The 21,709-nt window shown below is 54.6% G+C and overlaps 24 non-coding genes across 24 annotated transcripts; all 24 read left to right on the plus strand.

Annotated features, from left to right (window-relative positions):
- Positions 1 to 476: 476 nt before the first annotated feature.
- On the plus strand, positions 477 to 592 carry LOC138563604 (U5 spliceosomal RNA). The gene has a single exon (XR_011299580.1). It is a non-coding gene; the product is annotated as a U5 spliceosomal RNA (small nuclear RNA).
- A 776-nt stretch (positions 593 to 1,368) lies between these two features.
- Positions 1,369 to 1,484, plus strand: LOC138563605 (U5 spliceosomal RNA). Its single transcript, XR_011299581.1, has one exon. It is a non-coding gene; the product is annotated as a U5 spliceosomal RNA (small nuclear RNA).
- Positions 1,485 to 2,289: 805 nt separating this feature from the next.
- On the plus strand, positions 2,290 to 2,405 carry LOC138563606 (U5 spliceosomal RNA). Its single transcript, XR_011299582.1, has one exon. It is a non-coding gene; the product is annotated as a U5 spliceosomal RNA (small nuclear RNA).
- A 776-nt stretch (positions 2,406 to 3,181) lies between these two features.
- Positions 3,182 to 3,297, plus strand: LOC138563607 (U5 spliceosomal RNA). The gene has a single exon (XR_011299583.1). It is a non-coding gene; the product is annotated as a U5 spliceosomal RNA (small nuclear RNA).
- A 776-nt stretch (positions 3,298 to 4,073) lies between these two features.
- LOC138563608 (U5 spliceosomal RNA) lies at positions 4,074 to 4,189 on the plus strand. The gene has a single exon (XR_011299585.1). It is a non-coding gene; the product is annotated as a U5 spliceosomal RNA (small nuclear RNA).
- Positions 4,190 to 4,965: 776 nt separating this feature from the next.
- On the plus strand, positions 4,966 to 5,081 carry LOC138563609 (U5 spliceosomal RNA). Its single transcript, XR_011299586.1, has one exon. It is a non-coding gene; the product is annotated as a U5 spliceosomal RNA (small nuclear RNA).
- Positions 5,082 to 5,857: 776 nt separating this feature from the next.
- On the plus strand, positions 5,858 to 5,973 carry LOC138563610 (U5 spliceosomal RNA). The gene has a single exon (XR_011299587.1). It is a non-coding gene; the product is annotated as a U5 spliceosomal RNA (small nuclear RNA).
- A 776-nt stretch (positions 5,974 to 6,749) lies between these two features.
- On the plus strand, positions 6,750 to 6,865 carry LOC138563611 (U5 spliceosomal RNA). The gene has a single exon (XR_011299588.1). It is a non-coding gene; the product is annotated as a U5 spliceosomal RNA (small nuclear RNA).
- A 776-nt stretch (positions 6,866 to 7,641) lies between these two features.
- LOC138563613 (U5 spliceosomal RNA) lies at positions 7,642 to 7,757 on the plus strand. The gene has a single exon (XR_011299590.1). It is a non-coding gene; the product is annotated as a U5 spliceosomal RNA (small nuclear RNA).
- Positions 7,758 to 8,533: 776 nt separating this feature from the next.
- LOC138563614 (U5 spliceosomal RNA) lies at positions 8,534 to 8,649 on the plus strand. Its single transcript, XR_011299591.1, has one exon. It is a non-coding gene; the product is annotated as a U5 spliceosomal RNA (small nuclear RNA).
- An 805-nt stretch (positions 8,650 to 9,454) lies between these two features.
- On the plus strand, positions 9,455 to 9,570 carry LOC138563615 (U5 spliceosomal RNA). The gene has a single exon (XR_011299592.1). It is a non-coding gene; the product is annotated as a U5 spliceosomal RNA (small nuclear RNA).
- Positions 9,571 to 10,346: 776 nt separating this feature from the next.
- LOC138563616 (U5 spliceosomal RNA) lies at positions 10,347 to 10,462 on the plus strand. The gene has a single exon (XR_011299593.1). It is a non-coding gene; the product is annotated as a U5 spliceosomal RNA (small nuclear RNA).
- Positions 10,463 to 11,238: 776 nt separating this feature from the next.
- On the plus strand, positions 11,239 to 11,354 carry LOC138565010 (U5 spliceosomal RNA). Its single transcript, XR_011300931.1, has one exon. It is a non-coding gene; the product is annotated as a U5 spliceosomal RNA (small nuclear RNA).
- A 770-nt stretch (positions 11,355 to 12,124) lies between these two features.
- On the plus strand, positions 12,125 to 12,240 carry LOC138563617 (U5 spliceosomal RNA). Its single transcript, XR_011299594.1, has one exon. It is a non-coding gene; the product is annotated as a U5 spliceosomal RNA (small nuclear RNA).
- Positions 12,241 to 13,016: 776 nt separating this feature from the next.
- Positions 13,017 to 13,132, plus strand: LOC138563618 (U5 spliceosomal RNA). The gene has a single exon (XR_011299595.1). It is a non-coding gene; the product is annotated as a U5 spliceosomal RNA (small nuclear RNA).
- Positions 13,133 to 13,908: 776 nt separating this feature from the next.
- On the plus strand, positions 13,909 to 14,024 carry LOC138563619 (U5 spliceosomal RNA). Its single transcript, XR_011299596.1, has one exon. It is a non-coding gene; the product is annotated as a U5 spliceosomal RNA (small nuclear RNA).
- A 776-nt stretch (positions 14,025 to 14,800) lies between these two features.
- Positions 14,801 to 14,916, plus strand: LOC138563620 (U5 spliceosomal RNA). Its single transcript, XR_011299597.1, has one exon. It is a non-coding gene; the product is annotated as a U5 spliceosomal RNA (small nuclear RNA).
- A 776-nt stretch (positions 14,917 to 15,692) lies between these two features.
- LOC138563621 (U5 spliceosomal RNA) lies at positions 15,693 to 15,808 on the plus strand. Its single transcript, XR_011299598.1, has one exon. It is a non-coding gene; the product is annotated as a U5 spliceosomal RNA (small nuclear RNA).
- Positions 15,809 to 16,584: 776 nt separating this feature from the next.
- Positions 16,585 to 16,700, plus strand: LOC138565011 (U5 spliceosomal RNA). The gene has a single exon (XR_011300932.1). It is a non-coding gene; the product is annotated as a U5 spliceosomal RNA (small nuclear RNA).
- Positions 16,701 to 17,470: 770 nt separating this feature from the next.
- LOC138563622 (U5 spliceosomal RNA) lies at positions 17,471 to 17,586 on the plus strand. Its single transcript, XR_011299599.1, has one exon. It is a non-coding gene; the product is annotated as a U5 spliceosomal RNA (small nuclear RNA).
- A 776-nt stretch (positions 17,587 to 18,362) lies between these two features.
- On the plus strand, positions 18,363 to 18,478 carry LOC138563625 (U5 spliceosomal RNA). Its single transcript, XR_011299601.1, has one exon. It is a non-coding gene; the product is annotated as a U5 spliceosomal RNA (small nuclear RNA).
- A 776-nt stretch (positions 18,479 to 19,254) lies between these two features.
- On the plus strand, positions 19,255 to 19,370 carry LOC138563626 (U5 spliceosomal RNA). Its single transcript, XR_011299602.1, has one exon. It is a non-coding gene; the product is annotated as a U5 spliceosomal RNA (small nuclear RNA).
- Positions 19,371 to 20,146: 776 nt separating this feature from the next.
- LOC138563627 (U5 spliceosomal RNA) lies at positions 20,147 to 20,262 on the plus strand. Its single transcript, XR_011299603.1, has one exon. It is a non-coding gene; the product is annotated as a U5 spliceosomal RNA (small nuclear RNA).
- A 776-nt stretch (positions 20,263 to 21,038) lies between these two features.
- Positions 21,039 to 21,154, plus strand: LOC138563628 (U5 spliceosomal RNA). The gene has a single exon (XR_011299604.1). It is a non-coding gene; the product is annotated as a U5 spliceosomal RNA (small nuclear RNA).
- The last annotated feature ends 555 nt before the right edge of the window (positions 21,155 to 21,709 follow it).

Genomic DNA, 21,709 nt, shown 5'->3' on the forward strand with positions numbered 1-21,709 from the left:
CCGTTCTTTGCCCGCTGGCAGCCCAGGAGGCCCAGCACCCGTGCAAGACAGGGTGAGGGCGGAAAATGACCCCTGTGTCCTGAGAAAGGAGAGAGCGGGCTGCTTCTTCAACATCCTGGGGGAGGAGCCCCATCTCTGGGGCCCAAAAGAAAATCTCACGCCTGCCTCCCAGAAGCCCTAGACCTTATGTAAACGAGGGGAGTCCTCAGGCAAAGGCAGACTCTGCCTGCCTTTTGGCCAATGTCACATGGCCTGCGGTCTGGAGAAATTTGCATACCCACAATCCCCTGCCAGGTTTCATGACTTTGGATGGGATTGCTTGCAAATAAAGTCATTCTGCCACGGGTTCGGAGCCCGATAGCATTCTCCATTCGCTTCATCTCAAAAAGCGTCATCGTGTGCACTGCTTCACTAAGTCACCCTGAGCTAGTGAGGTGTTGCATTTTTTGCGGCCGCAGTCGGGGCCACCAGAGCGCATACTCTGGTTTCTCTTCAAACCGAATAAATCTTTCGCCTTTTACTAAAGATTTCCGTGGAGAGGAACATTAAAGAGTTTCACTCAATTTTTTGAAGCCCTGCCAAGTGCAGGGTTACCTATGCTGGTTAAAAAAAAAAAGAAACAGAGCAAATGAAAGCGCAAAGCCTGCTTTTCAGCTGTTGGCTTGCACCCCCCAGCTGTCAGTCAGCCTTTGCAGGGGTCCTCGCAGCACAGCCAGGCTGATGCCTTGCAGTGGTAGCCAGAGGGGGGAGCCTTTAGCTAATGCTTGCTGCTGTCGCCACCTGCTGGTGAGCCAGCAGAGGCTGGCTCCAAGCTAGCATCCAGGAGGATATGGCCCCAGTGGGCAGGGGTTTGGGCCCGGGCCCCGATCGGCTGACGAACGCCTGACAAACGCCGTTCTTTGCCCGCTGGCAGCCCAGGAGGCCCAGCACCCGTGCAAGACAGGGTGAGGGCGGAAAATGACCCCTGTGTCCTGAGAAAGGAGAGAGCGGGCTGCTTCTTCAACATCCTGGGGGAGGAGCCCCATCTCTGGGGCCCAAAAGAAAATCTCACGCCTGCCTCCCAGAAGCCCTAGACCTTATGTAAACGAGGGGAGTCCTCAGGCAAAGGCAGACTCTGCCTGCCTTTTGGCCAATGTCACATGGCCTGCGGTCTGGAGAAATTTGCATACCCACAATCCCCTGCCAGGTTTCATGACTTTGGATGGGATTGCTTGCAAATAAAGTCATTCTGCCACGGGTTCGGAGCCCGATAGCATTCTCCATTCGCTTCATCTCAAAAAGCGTCATCGTGTGCACTGCTTCACTAAGTCACCCTGAGCTAGTGAGGTGTTGCATTTTTTGCGGCCGCAGTCGGGGCCACTAGAGCGCATACTCTGGTTTCTCTTCAAACCGAATAAATCTTTCGCCTTTTACTAAAGATTTCCGTGGAGAGGAACATTAAAGAGTTTCACTCAATTTTTTGAAGCCCTGCCAAGTGCAGGGTTACCTATGCTGGTTAAAAAAAAAAAGAAACAGAGCAAATAAAAGCGCAAAGCCTGCTTTTCAGCTGTTGGCTTGCACCCCCCAGCTGTCAGTCAGCCTTTGCAGGGGTCCTCGCAGCACAGCCAGGCTGATGCCTTGCAGTGGTAGCCAGAGGGGGGAGCCTTTAGCTAATGCTTGCTGCTGTCGCCACCTGCTGGTGAGCTAGCAGAGGCTGGCTCCAAGCTAGCATCCAGGAGGATATGGCCCCAGTGGGCAGGGGTTTGGGCCCGGGCCCCGATCGGCTGACGAACGCCTGACAAACGCCGTCCTTTGCCCGGCGGGCTTTGCCCTGGCGGGCAAAAGAACCTGGCAGCCCAGGAGGCCCAGCACCCGTGCAAGACAGGGTGAGGGCGGAAAATGACCCCTGTGTCCTGAGAAAGGAGAGAGCGGGCTGCTTTTTCAACATCCTGGGGGAGGAGCCCCATCTCTGGGGCCCAAAAGAAAATCTCACGCCTGCCTCCCAGAAGCCCTAGACCTTATGTAAACGAGGGGAGTCCTCAGGCAAAGGCAGACTCTGCCTGCCTTTTGGCCAATGTCACATGGCCTGCGGTCTGGAGAAATTTGCATACCCACAATCCCCTGCCAGGTTTCATGACTTTGGATGGGATTGCTTGCAAATAAAGTCATTCTGCCACGGGTTCGGAGCCCGATAGCATTCTCCATTCGCTTCATCTCAAAAAGCGTCATCGTGTGCACTGCTTCACTAAGTCACCCTGAGCTAGTGAGGTGTTGCATTTTTTGCGGCCGCAGTCGGGGCCACTAGAGCGCATACTCTGGTTTCTCTTCAAACCGAATAAATCTTTCGCCTTTTACTAAAGATTTCCGTGGAGAGGAACATTAAAGAGTTTCACTCAATTTTTTGAAGCCCTGCCAAGTGCAGGGTTACCTATGCTGGTTAAAAAAAAAAAGAAACAGAGCAAATGAAAGCGCAAAGCCTGCTTTTCAGCTGTTGGCTTGCACCCCCCAGCTGTCAGTCAGCCTTTGCAGGGGTCCTCGCAGCACAGCCAGGCTGATGCTTTGCAGTGGTAGCCAGAGGGGGGAGCCTTTAGCTAATGCTTGCTGCTGTCGCCACCTGCTGGTGAGCCAGCAGAGGCTGGCTCCAAGCTAGCATCCAGGAGGATATGGCCCCAGTGGGCAGGGGTTTGGGCCCGGGCCCCGATCGGCTGACGAACGCCTGACAAACGCCGTTCTTTGCCCGCTGGCAGCCCAGGAGGCCCAGCACCCGTGCAAGACAGGGTGAGGGCGGAAAATGATCCCTGTGTCCTGAGAAAGGAGAGAGCGGGCTGCTTCTTCAACATCCTGGGGGAGGAGCCCCATCTCTGGGGCCCAAAAGAAAATCTCACGCCTGCCTCCCAGAAGCCCTAGACCTTATGTAAACGAGGGGAGTCCTCAGGCAAAGGCAGACTCTGCCTGCCTTTTGGCCAATGTCACATGGCCTGCGGTCTGGAGAAATTTGCATACCCACAATCCCCTGCCAGGTTTCATGACTTTGGATGGGATTGCTTGCAAATAAAGTCATTCTGCCACGGGTTCGGAGCCCGATAGCATTCTCCATTCGCTTCATCTCAAAAAGCGTCATCGTGTGCACTGCTTCACTAAGTCACCCTGAGCTAGTGAGGTGTTGCATTTTTTGCGGCCGCAGTCGGGGCCACTAGAGCGCATACTCTGGTTTCTCTTCAAACCGAATAAATCTTTCGCCTTTTACTAAAGATTTCCGTGGAGAGGAACATTAAAGAGTTTCACTCAATTTTTTGAAGCCCTGCCAAGTGCAGGGTTACCTATGCTGGTTAAAAAAAAAAAGAAACAGAGCAAATGAAAGCGCAAAGCCTGCTTTTCAGCTGTTGGCTTGCACCCCCCAGCTGTCAGTCAGCCTTTGCAGGGGTCCTCGCAGCACAGCCAGGCTGATGCCTTGCAGTGGTAGCCAGAGGGGGGAGCCTTTAGCTAATGCTTGCTGCTGTCGCCACCTGCTGGTGAGCTAGCAGAGGCTGGCTCCAAGCTAGCATCCAGGAGGATATGGCCCCAGTGGGCAGGGGTTTGGGCCCGGGCCCCGATCGGCTGACGAACGCCTGACAAACGCCGTTCTTTGCCCGCTGGCAGCCCAGGAGGCCCAGCACCCGTGCAAGACAGGGTGAGGGCGGAAAATGACCCCTGTGTCCTGAGAAAGGAGAGAGCGGGCTGCTTCTTCAACATCCTGGGGGAGGAGCCCCATCTCTGGGGCCCAAAAGAAAATCTCACGCCTGCCTCCCAGAAGCCCTAGACCTTATGTAAACGAGGGGAGTCCTCAGGCAAAGGCAGACTCTGCCTGCCTTTTGGCCAATGTCACATGGCCTGCGGTCTGGAGAAATTTGCATACCCACAATCCCCTGCCAGGTTTCATGACTTTGGATGGGATTGCTTGCAAATAAAGTCATTCTGCCACGGGTTCGGAGCCCGATAGCATTCTCCATTCGCTTCATCTCAAAAAGCGTCATCGTGTGCACTGCTTCACTAAGTCACCCTGAGCTAGTGAGGTGTTGCATTTTTTGCGGCCGCAGTCGGGGCCACCAGAGCGCATACTCTGGTTTCTCTTCAAACCGAATAAATCTTTCGCCTTTTACTAAAGATTTCCGTGGAGAGGAACATTAAAGAGTTTCACTCAATTTTTTGAAGCCCTGCCAAGTGCAGGGTTACCTATGCTGGTTAAAAAAAAAAAGAAACAGAGCAAATGAAAGCGCAAAGCCTGCTTTTCAGCTGTTGGCTTGCACCCCCCAGCTGTCAGTCAGCCTTTGCAGGGGTCCTCGCAGCACAGCCAGGCTGATGCCTTGCAGTGGTAGCCAGAGGGGGGAGCCTTTAGCTAATGCTTGCTGCTGTCGCCACCTGCTGGTGAGCCAGCAGAGGCTGGCTCCAAGCTAGCATCCAGGAGGATATGGCCCCAGTGGGCAGGGGTTTGGGCCCGGGCCCCGATCGGCTGACGAACGCCTGACAAACGCCGTTCTTTGCCCGCTGGCAGCCCAGGAGGCCCAGCACCCGTGCAAGACAGGGTGAGGGCGGAAAATGACCCCTGTGTCCTGAGAAAGGAGAGAGCGGGCTGCTTCTTCAACATCCTGGGGGAGGAGCCCCATCTCTGGGGCCCAAAAGAAAATCTCACGCCTGCCTCCCAGAAGCCCTAGACCTTATGTAAACGAGGGGAGTCCTCAGGCAAAGGCAGACTCTGCCTGCCTTTTGGCCAATGTCACATGGCCTGCGGTCTGGAGAAATTTGCATACCCACAATCCCCTGCCAGGTTTCATGACTTTGGATGGGATTGCTTGCAAATAAAGTCATTCTGCCACGGGTTCGGAGCCCGATAGCATTCTCCATTCGCTTCATCTCAAAAAGCGTCATCGTGTGCACTGCTTCACTAAGTCACCCTGAGCTAGTGAGGTGTTGCATTTTTTGCGGCCGCAGTCGGGGCCACTAGAGCGCATACTCTGGTTTCTCTTCAAACCGAATAAATCTTTCGCCTTTTACTAAAGATTTCCGTGGAGAGGAACATTAAAGAGTTTCACTCAATTTTTTGAAGCCCTGCCAAGTGCAGGGTTACCTATGCTGGTTAAAAAAAAAAAGAAACAGAGCAAATGAAAGCGCAAAGCCTGCTTTTCAGCTGTTGGCTTGCACCCCCCAGCTGTCAGTCAGCCTTTGCAGGGGTCCTCGCAGCACAGCCAGGCTGATGCTTTGCAGTGGTAGCCAGAGGGGGGAGCCTTTAGCTAATGCTTGCTGCTGTCGCCACCTGCTGGTGAGCCAGCAGAGGCTGGCTCCAAGCTAGCATCCAGGAGGATATGGCCCCAGTGGGCAGGGGTTTGGGCCCGGGCCCCGATCGGCTGACGAACGCCTGACAAACGCCGTTCTTTGCCCGCTGGCAGCCCAGGAGGCCCAGCACCCGTGCAAGACAGGGTGAGGGCGGAAAATGACCCCTGTGTCCTGAGAAAGGAGAGAGCGGGCTGCTTCTTCAACATCCTGGGGGAGGAGCCCCATCTCTGGGGCCCAAAAGAAAATCTCACGCCTGCCTCCCAGAAGCCCTAGACCTTATGTAAACGAGGGGAGTCCTCAGGCAAAGGCAGACTCTGCCTGCCTTTTGGCCAATGTCACATGGCCTGCGGTCTGGAGAAATTTGCATACCCACAATCCCCTGCCAGGTTTCATGACTTTGGATGGGATTGCTTGCAAATAAAGTCATTCTGCCACGGGTTCGGAGCCCGATAGCATTCTCCATTCGCTTCATCTCAAAAAGCGTCATCGTGTGCACTGCTTCACTAAGTCACCCTGAGCTAGTGAGGTGTTGCATTTTTTGCGGCCGCAGTCGGGGCCACTAGAGCGCATACTCTGGTTTCTCTTCAAACCGAATAAATCTTTCGCCTTTTACTAAAGATTTCCGTGGAGAGGAACATTAAAGAGTTTCACTCAATTTTTTGAAGCCCTGCCAAGTGCAGGGTTACCTATGCTGGTTAAAAAAAAAAAGAAACAGAGCAAATGAAAGCGCAAAGCCTGCTTTTCAGCTGTTGGCTTGCACCCCCCAGCTGTCAGTCAGCCTTTGCAGGGGTCCTCGCAGCACAGCCAGGCTGATGCCTTGCAGTGGTAGCCAGAGGGGGGAGCCTTTAGCTAATGCTTGCTGCTGTCGCCACCTGCTGGTGAGCTAGCAGAGGCTGGCTCCAAGCTAGCATCCAGGAGGATATGGCCCCAGTGGGCAGGGGTTTGGGCCCGGGCCCCGATCGGCTGACGAACGCCTGACAAACGCCGTTCTTTGCCCGCTGGCAGCCCAGGAGGCCCAGCACCCGTGCAAGACAGGGTGAGGGCGGAAAATGACCCCTGTGTCCTGAGAAAGGAGAGAGCGGGCTGCTTCTTCAACATCCTGGGGGAGGAGCCCCATCTCTGGGGCCCAAAAGAAAATCTCACGCCTGCCTCCCAGAAGCCCTAGACCTTATGTAAACGAGGGGAGTCCTCAGGCAAAGGCAGACTCTGCCTGCCTTTTGGCCAATGTCACATGGCCTGCGGTCTGGAGAAATTTGCATACCCACAATCCCCTGCCAGGTTTCATGACTTTGGATGGGATTGCTTGCAAATAAAGTCATTCTGCCACGGGTTCGGAGCCCGATAGCATTCTCCATTCGCTTCATCTCAAAAAGCGTCATCGTGTGCACTGCTTCACTAAGTCACCCTGAGCTAGTGAGGTGTTGCATTTTTTGCGGCCGCAGTCGGGGCCACCAGAGCGCATACTCTGGTTTCTCTTCAAACCGAATAAATCTTTCGCCTTTTACTAAAGATTTCCGTGGAGAGGAACATTAAAGAGTTTCACTCAATTTTTTGAAGCCCTGCCAAGTGCAGGGTTACCTATGCTGGTTAAAAAAAAAAAGAAACAGAGCAAATGAAAGCGCAAAGCCTGCTTTTCAGCTGTTGGCTTGCACCCCCCAGCTGTCAGTCAGCCTTTGCAGGGGTCCTCGCAGCACAGCCAGGCTGATGCCTTGCAGTGGTAGCCAGAGGGGGGAGCCTTTAGCTAATGCTTGCTGCTGTCGCCACCTGCTGGTGAGCCAGCAGAGGCTGGCTCCAAGCTAGCATCCAGGAGGATATGGCCCCAGTGGGCAGGGGTTTGGGCCCGGGCCCCGATCGGCTGACGAACGCCTGACAAACGCCGTTCTTTGCCCGCTGGCAGCCCAGGAGGCCCAGCACCCGTGCAAGACAGGGTGAGGGCGGAAAATGACCCCTGTGTCCTGAGAAAGGAGAGAGCGGGCTGCTTCTTCAACATCCTGGGGGAGGAGCCCCATCTCTGGGGCCCAAAAGAAAATCTCACGCCTGCCTCCCAGAAGCCCTAGACCTTATGTAAACGAGGGGAGTCCTCAGGCAAAGGCAGACTCTGCCTGCCTTTTGGCCAATGTCACATGGCCTGCGGTCTGGAGAAATTTGCATACCCACAATCCCCTGCCAGGTTTCATGACTTTGGATGGGATTGCTTGCAAATAAAGTCATTCTGCCACGGGTTCGGAGCCCGATAGCATTCTCCATTCGCTTCATCTCAAAAAGCGTCATCGTGTGCACTGCTTCACTAAGTCACCCTGAGCTAGTGAGGTGTTGCATTTTTTGCGGCCGCAGTCGGGGCCACTAGAGCGCATACTCTGGTTTCTCTTCAAACCGAATAAATCTTTCGCCTTTTACTAAAGATTTCCGTGGAGAGGAACATTAAAGAGTTTCACTCAATTTTTTGAAGCCCTGCCAAGTGCAGGGTTACCTATGCTGGTTAAAAAAAAAAAGAAACAGAGCAAATGAAAGCGCAAAGCCTGCTTTTCAGCTGTTGGCTTGCACCCCCCAGCTGTCAGTCAGCCTTTGCAGGGGTCCTCGCAGCACAGCCAGGCTGATGCTTTGCAGTGGTAGCCAGAGGGGGGAGCCTTTAGCTAATGCTTGCTGCTGTCGCCACCTGCTGGTGAGCCAGCAGAGGCTGGCTCCAAGCTAGCATCCAGGAGGATATGGCCCCAGTGGGCAGGGGTTTGGGCCCGGGCCCCGATCGGCTGACGAACGCCTGACAAACGCCGTTCTTTGCCCGCTGGCAGCCCAGGAGGCCCAGCACCCGTGCAAGACAGGGTGAGGGCGGAAAATGATCCCTGTGTCCTGAGAAAGGAGAGAGCGGGCTGCTTCTTCAACATCCTGGGGGAGGAGCCCCATCTCTGGGGCCCAAAAGAAAATCTCACGCCTGCCTCCCAGAAGCCCTAGACCTTATGTAAACGAGGGGAGTCCTCAGGCAAAGGCAGACTCTGCCTGCCTTTTGGCCAATGTCACATGGCCTGCGGTCTGGAGAAATTTGCATACCCACAATCCCCTGCCAGGTTTCATGACTTTGGATGGGATTGCTTGCAAATAAAGTCATTCTGCCACGGGTTCGGAGCCCGATAGCATTCTCCATTCGCTTCATCTCAAAAAGCGTCATCGTGTGCACTGCTTCACTAAGTCACCCTGAGCTAGTGAGGTGTTGCATTTTTTGCGGCCGCAGTCGGGGCCACTAGAGCGCATACTCTGGTTTCTCTTCAAACCGAATAAATCTTTCGCCTTTTACTAAAGATTTCCGTGGAGAGGAACATTAAAGAGTTTCACTCAATTTTTTGAAGCCCTGCCAAGTGCAGGGTTACCTATGCTGGTTAAAAAAAAAAAGAAACAGAGCAAATAAAAGTGCAAAGCCTGCTTTTCAGCTGTTGGCTTGCACCCCCCAGCTGTCAGTCAGCCTTTGCAGGGGTCCTCGCAGCACAGCCAGGCTGATGCCTTGCAGTGGTAGCCAGAGGGGGGAGCCTTTAGCTAATGCTTGCTGCTGTCGCCACCTGCTGGTGAGCCAGCAGAGGCTGGCTCCAAGCTAGCATCCAGGAGGATATGGCCCCAGTGGGCAGGGGTTTGGGCCCGGGCCCCGATCGGCTGACGAACGCCTGACAAACGCCGTCCTTTGCCCGGCGGGCTTTGCCCTGGCGGGCAAAAGAACCTGGCAGCCCAGGAGGCCCAGCACCCGTGCAAGACAGGGTGAGGGCGGAAAATGACCCCTGTGTCCTGAGAAAGGAGAGAGCGGGCTGCTTTTTCAACATCCTGGGGGAGGAGCCCCATCTCTGGGGCCCAAAAGAAAATCTCACGCCTGCCTCCCAGAAGCCCTAGACCTTATGTAAACGAGGGGAGTCCTCAGGCAAAGGCAGACTCTGCCTGCCTTTTGGCCAATGTCACATGGCCTGCGGTCTGGAGAAATTTGCATACCCACAATCCCCTGCCAGGTTTCATGACTTTGGATGGGATTGCTTGCAAATAAAGTCATTCTGCCACGGGTTCGGAGCCCGATAGCATTCTCCATTCGCTTCATCTCAAAAAGCGTCATCGTGTGCACTGCTTCACTAAGTCACCCTGAGCTAGTGAGGTGTTGCATTTTTTGCGGCCGCAGTCGGGGCCACTAGAGCGCATACTCTGGTTTCTCTTCAAACCGAATAAATCTTTCGCCTTTTACTAAAGATTTCCGTGGAGAGGAACATTAAAGAGTTTCACTCAATTTTTTGAAGCCCTGCCAAGTGCAGGGTTACCTATGCTGGTTAAAAAAAAAAAGAAACAGAGCAAATGAAAGCGCAAAGCCTGCTTTTCAGCTGTTGGCTTGCACCCCCCAGCTGTCAGTCAGCCTTTGCAGGGGTCCTCGCAGCACAGCCAGGCTGATGCTTTGCAGTGGTAGCCAGAGGGGGGAGCCTTTAGCTAATGCTTGCTGCTGTCGCCACCTGCTGGTGAGCCAGCAGAGGCTGGCTCCAAGCTAGCATCCAGGAGTATATGGCCCCAGTGGGCAGGGGTTTGGGCCCGGGCCCCGATCGGCTGACGAACGCCTGACAAACGCCGTTCTTTGCCCGCTGGCAGCCCAGGAGGCCCAGCACCCGTGCAAGACAGGGTGAGGGCGGAAAATGATCCCTGTGTCCTGAGAAAGGAGAGAGCGGGCTGCTTCTTCAACATCCTGGGGGAGGAGCCCCATCTCTGGGGCCCAAAAGAAAATCTCACGCCTGCCTCCCAGAAGCCCTAGACCTTATGTAAACGAGGGGAGTCCTCAGGCAAAGGCAGACTCTGCCTGCCTTTTGGCCAATGTCACATGGCCTGCGGTCTGGAGAAATTTGCATACCCACAATCCCCTGCCAGGTTTCATGACTTTGGATGGGATTGCTTGCAAATAAAGTCATTCTGCCACGGGTTCGGAGCCCGATAGCATTCTCCATTCGCTTCATCTCAAAAAGCGTCATCGTGTGCACTGCTTCACTAAGTCACCCTGAGCTAGTGAGGTGTTGCATTTTTTGCGGCCGCAGTCGGGGCCACTAGAGCGCATACTCTGGTTTCTCTTCAAACCGAATAAATCTTTCGCCTTTTACTAAAGATTTCCGTGGAGAGGAACATTAAAGAGTTTCACTCAATTTTTTGAAGCCCTGCCAAGTGCAGGGTTACCTATGCTGGTTAAAAAAAAAAAGAAACAGAGCAAATGAAAGCGCAAAGCCTGCTTTTCAGCTGTTGGCTTGCACCCCCCAGCTGTCAGTCAGCCTTTGCAGGGGTCCTCGCAGCACAGCCAGGCTGATGCCTTGCAGTGGTAGCCAGAGGGGGGAGCCTTTAGCTAATGCTTGCTGCTGTCGCCACCTGCTGGTGAGCCAGCAGAGGCTGGCTCCAAGCTAGCATCCAGGAGGATATGGCCCCAGTGGGCAGGGGTTTGGGCCCGGGCCCCGATCGGCTGACGAACGCCTGACAAACGCCGTCCTTTGCCCGCTGGCAGCCCAGGAGGCCCAGCACCCGTGCAAGACAGGGTGAGGGCGGAAAATGACCCCTGTGTCCTGAGAAAGGAGAGAGCGGGCTGCTTCTTCAACATCCTGGGGGAGGAGCCCCATCTCTGGGGCCCAAAAGAAAATCTCACGCCTGCCTCCCAGAAGCCCTAGACCTTATGTAAACGAGGGGAGTCCTCAGGCAAAGGCAGACTCTGCCTGCCTTTTGGCCAATGTCACATGGCCTGCGGTCTGGAGAAATTTGCATACCCACAATCCCCTGCCAGGTTTCATGACTTTGGATGGGATTGCTTGCAAATAAAGTCATTCTGCCACGGGTTCGGAGCCCGATAGCATTCTCCATTCGCTTCATCTCAAAAAGCGTCATCGTGTGCACTGCTTCACTAAGTCACCCTGAGCTAGTGAGGTGTTGCATTTTTTGCGGCCGCAGTCGGGGCCACTAGAGCGCATACTCTGGTTTCTCTTCAAACCGAATAAATCTTTCGCCTTTTACTAAAGATTTCCGTGGAGAGGAACATTAAAGAGTTTCACTCAATTTTTTGAAGCCCTGCCAAGTGCAGGTTTACCTATGCTGGTTAAAAAGAAACAGAGCAAATGAAAGCGCAAAGCCTGCTTTTCAGCTGTTGGCTTGCACCCCCCAGCTGTCAGTCAGCCTTTGCAGGGGTCCTCGCAGCACAGCCAGGCTGATGCCTTGCAGTGGTAGCCAGAGGGGGGAGCCTTTAGCTAATGCTTGCTGCTGTCGCCACCTGCTGGTGAGCCAGCAGAGGTTGGCTGCAAGCTAGCATCCAGGAGGATATGGCCCCAGTGGGCAGGGGTTTGGGCCCGGGCCCCGATCGGCTGACGAACGCCTGACAAACGCCGTTCTTTGCCCGCTGGCAGCCCAGGAGGCCCAGCACCCGTGCAAGACAGGGTGAGGGCGGAAAATGACCCCTGTGTCCTGAGAAAGGAGAGAGCGGGCTGCTTCTTCAACATCCTGGGGGAGGAGCCCCATCTCTGGGGCCCAAAAGAAAATCTCACGCCTGCCTCCCAGAAGCCCTAGACCTTATGTAAACGAGGGGAGTCCTCAGGCAAAGGCAGACTCTGCCTGCCTTTTGGCCAATGTCACATGGCCTGCGGTCTGGAGAAATTTGCATACCCACAATCCCCTGCCAGGTTTCATGACTTTGGATGGGATTGCTTGCAAATAAAGTCATTCTGCCACGGGTTCGGAGCCCGATAGCATTCTCCATTCGCTTCATCTCAAAAAGCGTCATCGTGTGCACTGCTTCACTAAGTCACCCTGAGCTAGTGAGGTGTTGCATTTTTTGCGGCCGCAGTCGGGGCCACCAGAGCGCATACTCTGGTTTCTCTTCAAACCGAATAAATCTTTCGCCTTTTACTAAAGATTTCCGTGGAGAGGAACATTAAAGAGTTTCACTCAATTTTTTGAAGCCCTGCCAAGTGCAGGGTTACCTATGCTGGTTAAAAAAAAAAAGAAACAGAGCAAATGAAAGCGCAAAGCCTGCTTTTCAGCTGTTGGCTTGCACCCCCCAGCTGTCAGTCAGCCTTTGCAGGGGTCCTCGCAGCACAGCCAGGCTGATGCCTTGCAGTGGTAGCCAGAGGGGGGAGCCTTTAGCTAATGCTTGCTGCTGTCGCCACCTGCTGGTGAGCCAGCAGAGGCTGGCTGCAAGCTAGCATCCAGGAGGATATGGCCCCAGTGGGCAGGGGTTTGGGCCCGGGCCCCGATCGGCTGACGAACGCCTGACAAACGCCGTTCTTTGCCCGCTGGCAGCCCAGGAGGCCCAGCACCCGTGCAAGACAGGGTGAGGGCGGAAAATGACCCCTGTGTCCTGAGAAAGGAGAGAGCGGGCTGCTTCTTCAACATCCTGGGGGAGGAGCCCCATCTCTGGGGCCCAAAAGAAAATCTCACGCCTGCCTCCCAGAAGCCCTAGACCTTATGTAAACGAGGGGAGTCCTCAGGCAAAGGCAGACTCTGCCTGCCTTTTGGCCAATGTCACATGGCCTGCGGTCTGGAGAAATTTGCATACCCACAATCCCCTGCCAGGTTTCATGACTTTGGATGGGATTGCTTGCAAATAAAGTCATTCTGCCACGGGTTCGGAGCCCGATAGCATTCTCCATTCGCTTCATCTCAAAAAGCGTCATCGTGTGCACTGCTTCACTAAGTCACCCTGAGCTAGTGAGGTGTTGCATTTTTTGCGGCCGCAGTCGGGGCCACCAGAGCGCATACTCTGGTTTCTCTTCAAACCGAATAAATCTTTCGCCTTTTACTAAAGATTTCCGTGGAGAGGAACATTAAAGAGTTTCACTCAATTTTTTGAAGCCCTGCCAAGTGCAGGGTTACCTATGCTGGTTAAAAAAAAAAAGAAACAGAGCAAATGAAAGCGCAAAGCCTGCTTTTCAGCTGTTGGCTTGCACCCCCCAGCTGTCAGTCAGCCTTTGCAGGGGTCCTCGCAGCACAGCCAGGCTGATGCCTTGCAGTGGTAGCCAGAGGGGGGAGCCTTTAGCTAATGCTTGCTGCTGTCGCCACCTGCTGGTGAGCCAGCAGAGGCTGGCTCCAAGCTAGCATCCAGGAGGATATGGCCCCAGTGGGCAGGGGTTTGGGCCCGGGCCCCGATCGGCTGACGAACGCCTGACAAACGCCGTTCTTTGCCCGCTGGCAGCCCAGGAGGCCCAGCACCCGTGCAAGACAGGGTGAGGGCGGAAAATGACCCCTGTGTCCTGAGAAAGGAGAGAGCGGGCTGCTTCTTCAACATCCTGGGGGAGGAGCCCCATCTCTGGGGCCCAAAAGAAAATCTCACGCCTGCCTCCCAGAAGCCCTAGACCTTATGTAAACGAGGGGAGTCCTCAGGCAAAGGCAGACTCTGCCTGCCTTTTGGCCAATGTCACATGGCCTGCGGTCTGGAGAAATTTGCATACCCACAATCCCCTGCCAGGTTTCATGACTTTGGATGGGATTGCTTGCAAATAAAGTCATTCTGCCACGGGTTCGGAGCCCGATAGCATTCTCCATTCGCTTCATCTCAAAAAGCGTCATCGTGTGCACTGCTTCACTAAGTCACCCTGAGCTAGTGAGGTGTTGCATTTTTTGCGGCCGCAGTCGGGGCCACTAGAGCGCATACTCTGGTTTCTCTTCAAACCGAATAAATCTTTCGCCTTTTACTAAAGATTTCCGTGGAGAGGAACATTAAAGAGTTTCACTCAATTTTTTGAAGCCCTGCCAAGTGCAGGGTTACCTATGCTGGTTAAAAAAAAAAAGAAACAGAGCAAATAAAAGCGCAAAGCCTGCTTTTCAGCTGTTGGCTTGCACCCCCCAGCTGTCAGTCAGCCTTTGCAGGGGTCCTCGCAGCACAGCCAGGCTGATGCCTTGCAGTGGTAGCCAGAGGGGGGAGCCTTTAGCTAATGCTTGCTGCTGTCGCCACCTGCTGGTGAGCTAGCAGAGGCTGGCTCCAAGCTAGCATCCAGGAGGATATGGCCCCAGTGGGCAGGGGTTTGGGCCCGGGCCCCGATCGGCTGACGAACGCCTGACAAACGCCGTTCTTTGCCCGCTGGCAGCCCAGGAGGCCCAGCACCCGTGCAAGACAGGGTGAGGGCGGAAAATGACCCCTGTGTCCTGAGAAAGGAGAGAGCGGGCTGCTTCTTCAACATCCTGGGGGAGGAGCCCCATCTCTGGGGCCCAAAAGAAAATCTCACGCCTGCCTCCCAGAAGCCCTAGACCTTATGTAAACGAGGGGAGTCCTCAGGCAAAGGCAGACTCTGCCTGCCTTTTGGCCAATGTCACATGGCCTGCGGTCTGGAGAAATTTGCATACCCACAATCCCCTGCCAGGTTTCATGACTTTGGATGGGATTGCTTGCAAATAAAGTCATTCTGCCACGGGTTCGGAGCCCGATAGCATTCTCCATTCGCTTCATCTCAAAAAGCGTCATCGTGTGCACTGCTTCACTAAGTCACCCTGAGCTAGTGAGGTGTTGCATTTTTTGCGGCCGCAGTCGGGGCCACCAGAGCGCATACTCTGGTTTCTCTTCAAACCGAATAAATCTTTCGCCTTTTACTAAAGATTTCCGTGGAGAGGAACATTAAAGAGTTTCACTCAATTTTTTGAAGCCCTGCCAAGTGCAGGGTTACCTATGCTGGTTAAAAAAAAAAAGAAACAGAGCAAATGAAAGCGCAAAGCCTGCTTTTCAGCTGTTGGCTTGCACCCCCCAGCTGTCAGTCAGCCTTTGCAGGGGTCCTCGCAGCACAGCCAGGCTGATGCCTTGCAGTGGTAGCCAGAGGGGGGAGCCTTTAGCTAATGCTTGCTGCTGTCGCCACCTGCTGGTGAGCCAGCAGAGGCTGGCTCCAAGCTAGCATCCAGGAGGATATGGCCCCAGTGGGCAGGGGTTTGGGCCCGGGCCCCGATCGGCTGACGAACGCCTGACAAACGCCGTTCTTTGCCCGCTGGCAGCCCAGGAGGCCCAGCACCCGTGCAAGACAGGGTGAGGGCGGAAAATGACCCCTGTGTCCTGAGAAAGGAGAGAGCGGGCTGCTTCTTCAACATCCTGGGGGAGGAGCCCCATCTCTGGGGCCCAAAAGAAAATCTCACGCCTGCCTCCCAGAAGCCCTAGACCTTATGTAAACGAGGGGAGTCCTCAGGCAAAGGCAGACTCTGCCTGCCTTTTGGCCAATGTCACATGGCCTGCGGTCTGGAGAAATTTGCATACCCACAATCCCCTGCCAGGTTTCATGACTTTGGATGGGATTGCTTGCAAATAAAGTCATTCTGCCACGGGTTCGGAGCCCGATAGCATTCTCCATTCGCTTCATCTCAAAAAGCGTCATCGTGTGCACTGCTTCACTAAGTCACCCTGAGCTAGTGAGGTGTTGCATTTTTTGCGGCCGCAGTCGGGGCCACTAGAGCGCATACTCTGGTTTCTCTTCAAACCGAATAAATCTTTCGCCTTTTACTAAAGATTTCCGTGGAGAGGAACATTAAAGAGTTTCACTCAATTTTTTGAAGCCCTGCCAAGTGCAGGGTTACCTATGCTGGTTAAAAAAAAAAAGAAACAGAGCAAATAAAAGCGCAAAGCCTGCTTTTCAGCTGTTGGCTTGCACCCCCCAGCTGTCAGTCAGCCTTTGCAGGGGTCCTCGCAGCACAGCCAGGCTGATGCCTTGCAGTGGTAGCCAGAGGGGGGAGCCTTTAGCTAATGCTTGCTGCTGTCGCCACCTGCTGGTGAGCCAGCAGAGGCTGGCTCCAAGCTAGCATCCAGGAGGATATGGCCCCAGTGGGCAGGGGTTTGGGCCCGGGCCCCGATCGGCTGACGAACGCCTGACAAACGCCGTCCTTTGCCCGCTGGCAGCCCAGGAGGCCCAGCACCCGTGCAAGACAGGGTGAGGGCGGAAAATGACCCCTGTGTCCTGAGAAAGGAGAGAGCGGGCTGCTTCTTCAACATCCTGGGGGAGGAGCCCCATCTCTGGGGCCCAAAAGAAAATCTCACGCCTGCCTCCCAGAAGCCCTAGACCTTATGTAAACGAGGGGAGTCCTCAGGCAAAGGCAGACTCTGCCTGCCTTTTGGCCAATGTCACATGGCCTGCGGTCTGGAGAAATTTGCATACCCACAATCCCCTGCCAGGTTTCATGACTTTGGATGGGATTGCTTGCAAATAAAGTCATTCTGCCACGGGTTCGGAGCCCGATAGCATTCTCCATTCGCTTCATCTCAAAAAGCGTCATCGTGTGCACTGCTTCACTAAGTCACCCTGAGCTAGTGAGGTGTTGCATTTTTTGCGGCCGCAGTCGGGGCCACTAGAGCGCATACTCTGGTTTCTCTTCAAACCGAATAAATCTTTCGCCTTTTACTAAAGATTTCCGTGGAGAGGAACATTAAAGAGTTTCACTCAATTTTTTGAAGCCCTGCCAAGTGCAGGTTTACCTATGCTGGTTAAAAAGAAACAGAGCAAATGAAAGCGCAAAGCCTGCTTTTCAGCTGTTGGCTTGCACCCCCCAGCTGTCAGTCAGCCTTTGCAGGGGTCCTCGCAGCACAGCCAGGCTGATGCCTTGCAGTGGTAGCCAGAGGGGGGAGCCTTTAGCTAATGCTTGCTGCTGTCGCCACCTGCTGGTGAGCCAGCAGAGGTTGGCTGCAAGCTAGCATCCAGGAGGATATGGCCCCAGTGGGCAGGGGTTTGGGCCCGGGCCCCGATCGGCTGACGAACGCCTGACAAACGCCGTTCTTTGCCCGCTGGCAGCCCAGGAGGCCCAGCACCCGTGCAAGACAGGGTGAGGGCGGAAAATGACCCCTGTGTCCTGAGAAAGGAGAGAGCGGGCTGCTTCTTCAACATCCTGGGGGAGGAGCCCCATCTCTGGGGCCCAAAAGAAAATCTCACGCCTGCCTCCCAGAAGCCCTAGACCTTATGTAAACGAGGGGAGTCCTCAGGCAAAGGCAGACTCTGCCTGCCTTTTGGCCAATGTCACATGGCCTGCGGTCTGGAGAAATTTGCATACCCACAATCCCCTGCCAGGTTTCATGACTTTGGATGGGATTGCTTGCAAATAAAGTCATTCTGCCACGGGTTCGGAGCCCGATAGCATTCTCCATTCGCTTCATCTCAAAAAGCGTCATCGTGTGCACTGCTTCACTAAGTCACCCTGAGCTAGTGAGGTGTTGCATTTTTTGCGGCCGCAGTCGGGGCCACCAGAGCGCATACTCTGGTTTCTCTTCAAACCGAATAAATCTTTCGCCTTTTACTAAAGATTTCCGTGGAGAGGAACATTAAAGAGTTTCACTCAATTTTTTGAAGCCCTGCCAAGTGCAGGGTTACCTATGCTGGTTAAAAAAAAAAAGAAACAGAGCAAATGAAAGCGCAAAGCCTGCTTTTCAGCTGTTGGCTTGCACCCCCCAGCTGTCAGTCAGCCTTTGCAGGGGTCCTCGCAGCACAGCCAGGCTGATGCCTTGCAGTGGTAGCCAGAGGGGGGAGCCTTTAGCTAATGCTTGCTGCTGTCGCCACCTGCTGGTGAGCCAGCAGAGGCTGGCTGCAAGCTAGCATCCAGGAGGATATGGCCCCAGTGGGCAGGGGTTTGGGCCCGGGCCCCGATCGGCTGACGAACGCCTGACAAACGCCGTTCTTTGCCCGCTGGCAGCCCAGGAGGCCCAGCACCCGTGCAAGACAGGGTGAGGGCGGAAAATGACCCCTGTGTCCTGAGAAAGGAGAGAGCGGGCTGCTTCTTCAACATCCTGGGGGAGGAGCCCCATCTCTGGGGCCCAAAAGAAAATCTCACGCCTGCCTCCCAGAAGCCCTAGACCTTATGTAAACGAGGGGAGTCCTCAGGCAAAGGCAGACTCTGCCTGCCTTTTGGCCAATGTCACATGGCCTGCGGTCTGGAGAAATTTGCATACCCACAATCCCCTGCCAGGTTTCATGACTTTGGATGGGATTGCTTGCAAATAAAGTCATTCTGCCACGGGTTCGGAGCCCGATAGCATTCTCCATTCGCTTCATCTCAAAAAGCGTCATCGTGTGCACTGCTTCACTAAGTCACCCTGAGCTAGTGAGGTGTTGCATTTTTTGCGGCCGCAGTCGGGGCCACCAGAGCGCATACTCTGGTTTCTCTTCAAACCGAATAAATCTTTCGCCTTTTACTAAAGATTTCCGTGGAGAGGAACATTAAAGAGTTTCACTCAATTTTTTGAAGCCCTGCCAAGTGCAGGGTTACCTATGCTGGTTAAAAAAAAAAAGAAACAGAGCAAATGAAAGCGCAAAGCCTGCTTTTCAGCTGTTGGCTTGCACCCCCCAGCTGTCAGTCAGCCTTTGCAGGGGTCCTCGCAGCACAGCCAGGCTGATGCCTTGCAGTGGTAGCCAGAGGGGGGAGCCTTTAGCTAATGCTTGCTGCTGTCGCCACCTGCTGGTGAGCCAGCAGAGGCTGGCTCCAAGCTAGCATCCAGGAGGATATGGCCCCAGTGGGCAGGGGTTTGGGCCCGGGCCCCGATCGGCTGACGAACGCCTGACAAACGCCGTTCTTTGCCCGCTGGCAGCCCAGGAGGCCCAGCACCCGTGCAAGACAGGGTGAGGGCGGAAAATGACCCCTGTGTCCTGAGAAAGGAGAGAGCGGGCTGCTTCTTCAACATCCTGGGGGAGGAGCCCCATCTCTGGGGCCCAAAAGAAAATCTCACGCCTGCCTCCCAGAAGCCCTAGACCTTATGTAAACGAGGGGAGTCCTCAGGCAAAGGCAGACTCTGCCTGCCTTTTGGCCAATGTCACATGGCCTGCGGTCTGGAGAAATTTGCATACCCACAATCCCCTGCCAGGTTTCATGACTTTGGATGGGATTGCTTGCAAATAAAGTCATTCTGCCACGGGTTCGGAGCCCGATAGCATTCTCCATTCGCTTCATCTCAAAAAGCGTCATCGTGTGCACTGCTTCACTAAGTCACCCTGAGCTAGTGAGGTGTTGCATTTTTTGCGGCCGCAGTCGGGGCCACTAGAGCGCATACTCTGGTTTCTCTTCAAACCGAATAAATCTTTCGCCTTTTACTAAAGATTTCCGTGGAGAGGAACATTAAAGAGTTTCACTCAATTTTTTGAAGCCCTGCCAAGTGCAGGGTTACCTATGCTGGTTAAAAAAAAAAAGAAACAGAGCAAATAAAAGCGCAAAGCCTGCTTTTCAGCTGTTGGCTTGCACCCCCCAGCTGTCAGTCAGCCTTTGCAGGGGTCCTCGCAGCACAGCCAGGCTGATGCCTTGCAGTGGTAGCCAGAGGGGGGAGCCTTTAGCTAATGCTTGCTGCTGTCGCCACCTGCTGGTGAGCTAGCAGAGGCTGGCTCCAAGCTAGCATCCAGGAGGATATGGCCCCAGTGGGCAGGGGTTTGGGCCCGGGCCCCGATCGGCTGACGAACGCCTGACAAACGCCGTTCTTTGCCCGCTGGCAGCCCAGGAGGCCCAGCACCCGTGCAAGACAGGGTGAGGGCGGAAAATGACCCCTGTGTCCTGAGAAAGGAGAGAGCGGGCTGCTTCTTCAACATCCTGGGGGAGGAGCCCCATCTCTGGGGCCCAAAAGAAAATCTCACGCCTGCCTCCCAGAAGCCCTAGACCTTATGTAAACGAGGGGAGTCCTCAGGCAAAGGCAGACTCTGCCTGCCTTTTGGCCAATGTCACATGGCCTGCGGTCTGGAGAAATTTGCATACCCACAATCCCCTGCCAGGTTTCATGACTTTGGATGGGATTGCTTGCAAATAAAGTCATTCTGCCACGGGTTCGGAGCCCGATAGCATTCTCCATTCGCTTCATCTCAAAAAGCGTCATCGTGTGCACTGCTTCACTAAGTCACCCTGAGCTAGTGAGGTGTTGCATTTTTTGCGGCCGCAGTCGGGGCCACCAGAGCGCATACTCTGGTTTCTCTTCAAACCGAATAAATCTTTCGCCTTTTACTAAAGATTTCCGTGGAGAGGAACATTAAAGAGTTTCACTCAATTTTTTGAAGCCCTGCCAAGTGCAGGGTTACCTATGCTGGTTAAAAAAAAAAAGAAACAGAGCAAATGAAAGCGCAAAGCCTGCTTTTCAGCTGTTGGCTTGCACCCCCCAGCTGTCAGTCAGCCTTTGCAGGGGTCCTCGCAGCACAGCCAGGCTGATGCCTTGCAGTGGTAGCCAGAGGGGGGAGCCTTTAGCTAATGCTTGCTGCTGTCGCCACCTGCTGGTGAGCCAGCAGAGGCTGGCTCCAAGCTAGCATCCAGGAGGATATGGCCCCAGTGGGCAGGGGTTTGGGCCCGGGCCCCGATCGGCTGACGAACGCCTGACAAACGCCGTTCTTTGCCCGCTGGCAGCCCAGGAGGCCCAGCACCCGTGCAAGACAGGGTGAGGGCGGAAAATGACCCCTGTGTCCTGAGAAAGGAGAGAGCGGGCTGCTTCTTCAACATCCTGGGGGAGGAGCCCCATCTCTGGGGCCCAAAAGAAAATCTCACGCCTGCCTCCCAGAAGCCCTAGACCTTATGTAAACGAGGGGAGTCCTCAGGCAAAGGCAGACTCTGCCTGCCTTTTGGCCAATGTCACATGGCCTGCGGTCTGGAGAAATTTGCATACCCACAATCCCCTGCCAGGTTTCATGACTTTGGATGGGATTGCTTGCAAATAAAGTCATTCTGCCACGGGTTCGGAGCCCGATAGCATTCTCCATTCGCTTCATCTCAAAAAGCGTCATCGTGTGCACTGCTTCACTAAGTCACCCTGAGCTAGTGAGGTGTTGCATTTTTTGCGGCCGCAGTCGGGGCCACTAGAGCGCATACTCTGGTTTCTCTTCAAACCGAATAAATCTTTCGCCTTTTACTAAAGATTTCCGTGGAGAGGAACATTAAAGAGTTTCACTCAATTTTTTGAAGCCCTGCCAAGTGCAGGGTTACCTATGCTGGTTAAAAAAAAAAAGAAACAGAGCAAATAAAAGCGCAAAGCCTGCTTTTCAGCTGTTGGCTTGCACCCCCCAGCTGTCAGTCAGCCTTTGCAGGGGTCCTCGCAGCACAGCCAGGCTGATGCCTTGCAGTGGTAGCCAGAGGGGGGAGCCTTTAGCTAATGCTTGCTGCTGTCGCCACCTGCTGGTGAGCTAGCAGAGGCTGGCTCCAAGCTAGCATCCAGGAGGATATGGCCCCAGTGGGCAGGGGTTTGGGCCCGGGCCCCGATCGGCTGACGAACGCCTGACAAACGCCGTCCTTTGCCCGGCGGGCTTTGCCCTGGCGGGCAAAAGAACCTGGCAGCCCAGGAGGCCCAGCACCCGTGCAAGACAGGGTGAGGGCGGAAAATGACCCCTGTGTCCTGAGAAAGGAGAGAGCGGGCTGCTTTTTCAACATCCTGGGGGAGGAGCCCCATCTCTGGGGCCCAAAAGAAAATCTCACGCCTGCCTCCCAGAAGCCCTAGACCTTATGTAAACGAGGGGAGTCCTCAGGCAAAGGCAGACTCTGC

Source organism: Ambystoma mexicanum, chromosome 1q (genome assembly GCF_040938575.1).
Source record: "Ambystoma mexicanum isolate Mex_15411 chromosome 1q, UKY_AmexF1_1, whole genome shotgun sequence".
Classification (NCBI taxonomy): Eukaryota; Metazoa; Chordata; class Amphibia; order Caudata; family Ambystomatidae; genus Ambystoma; species Ambystoma mexicanum.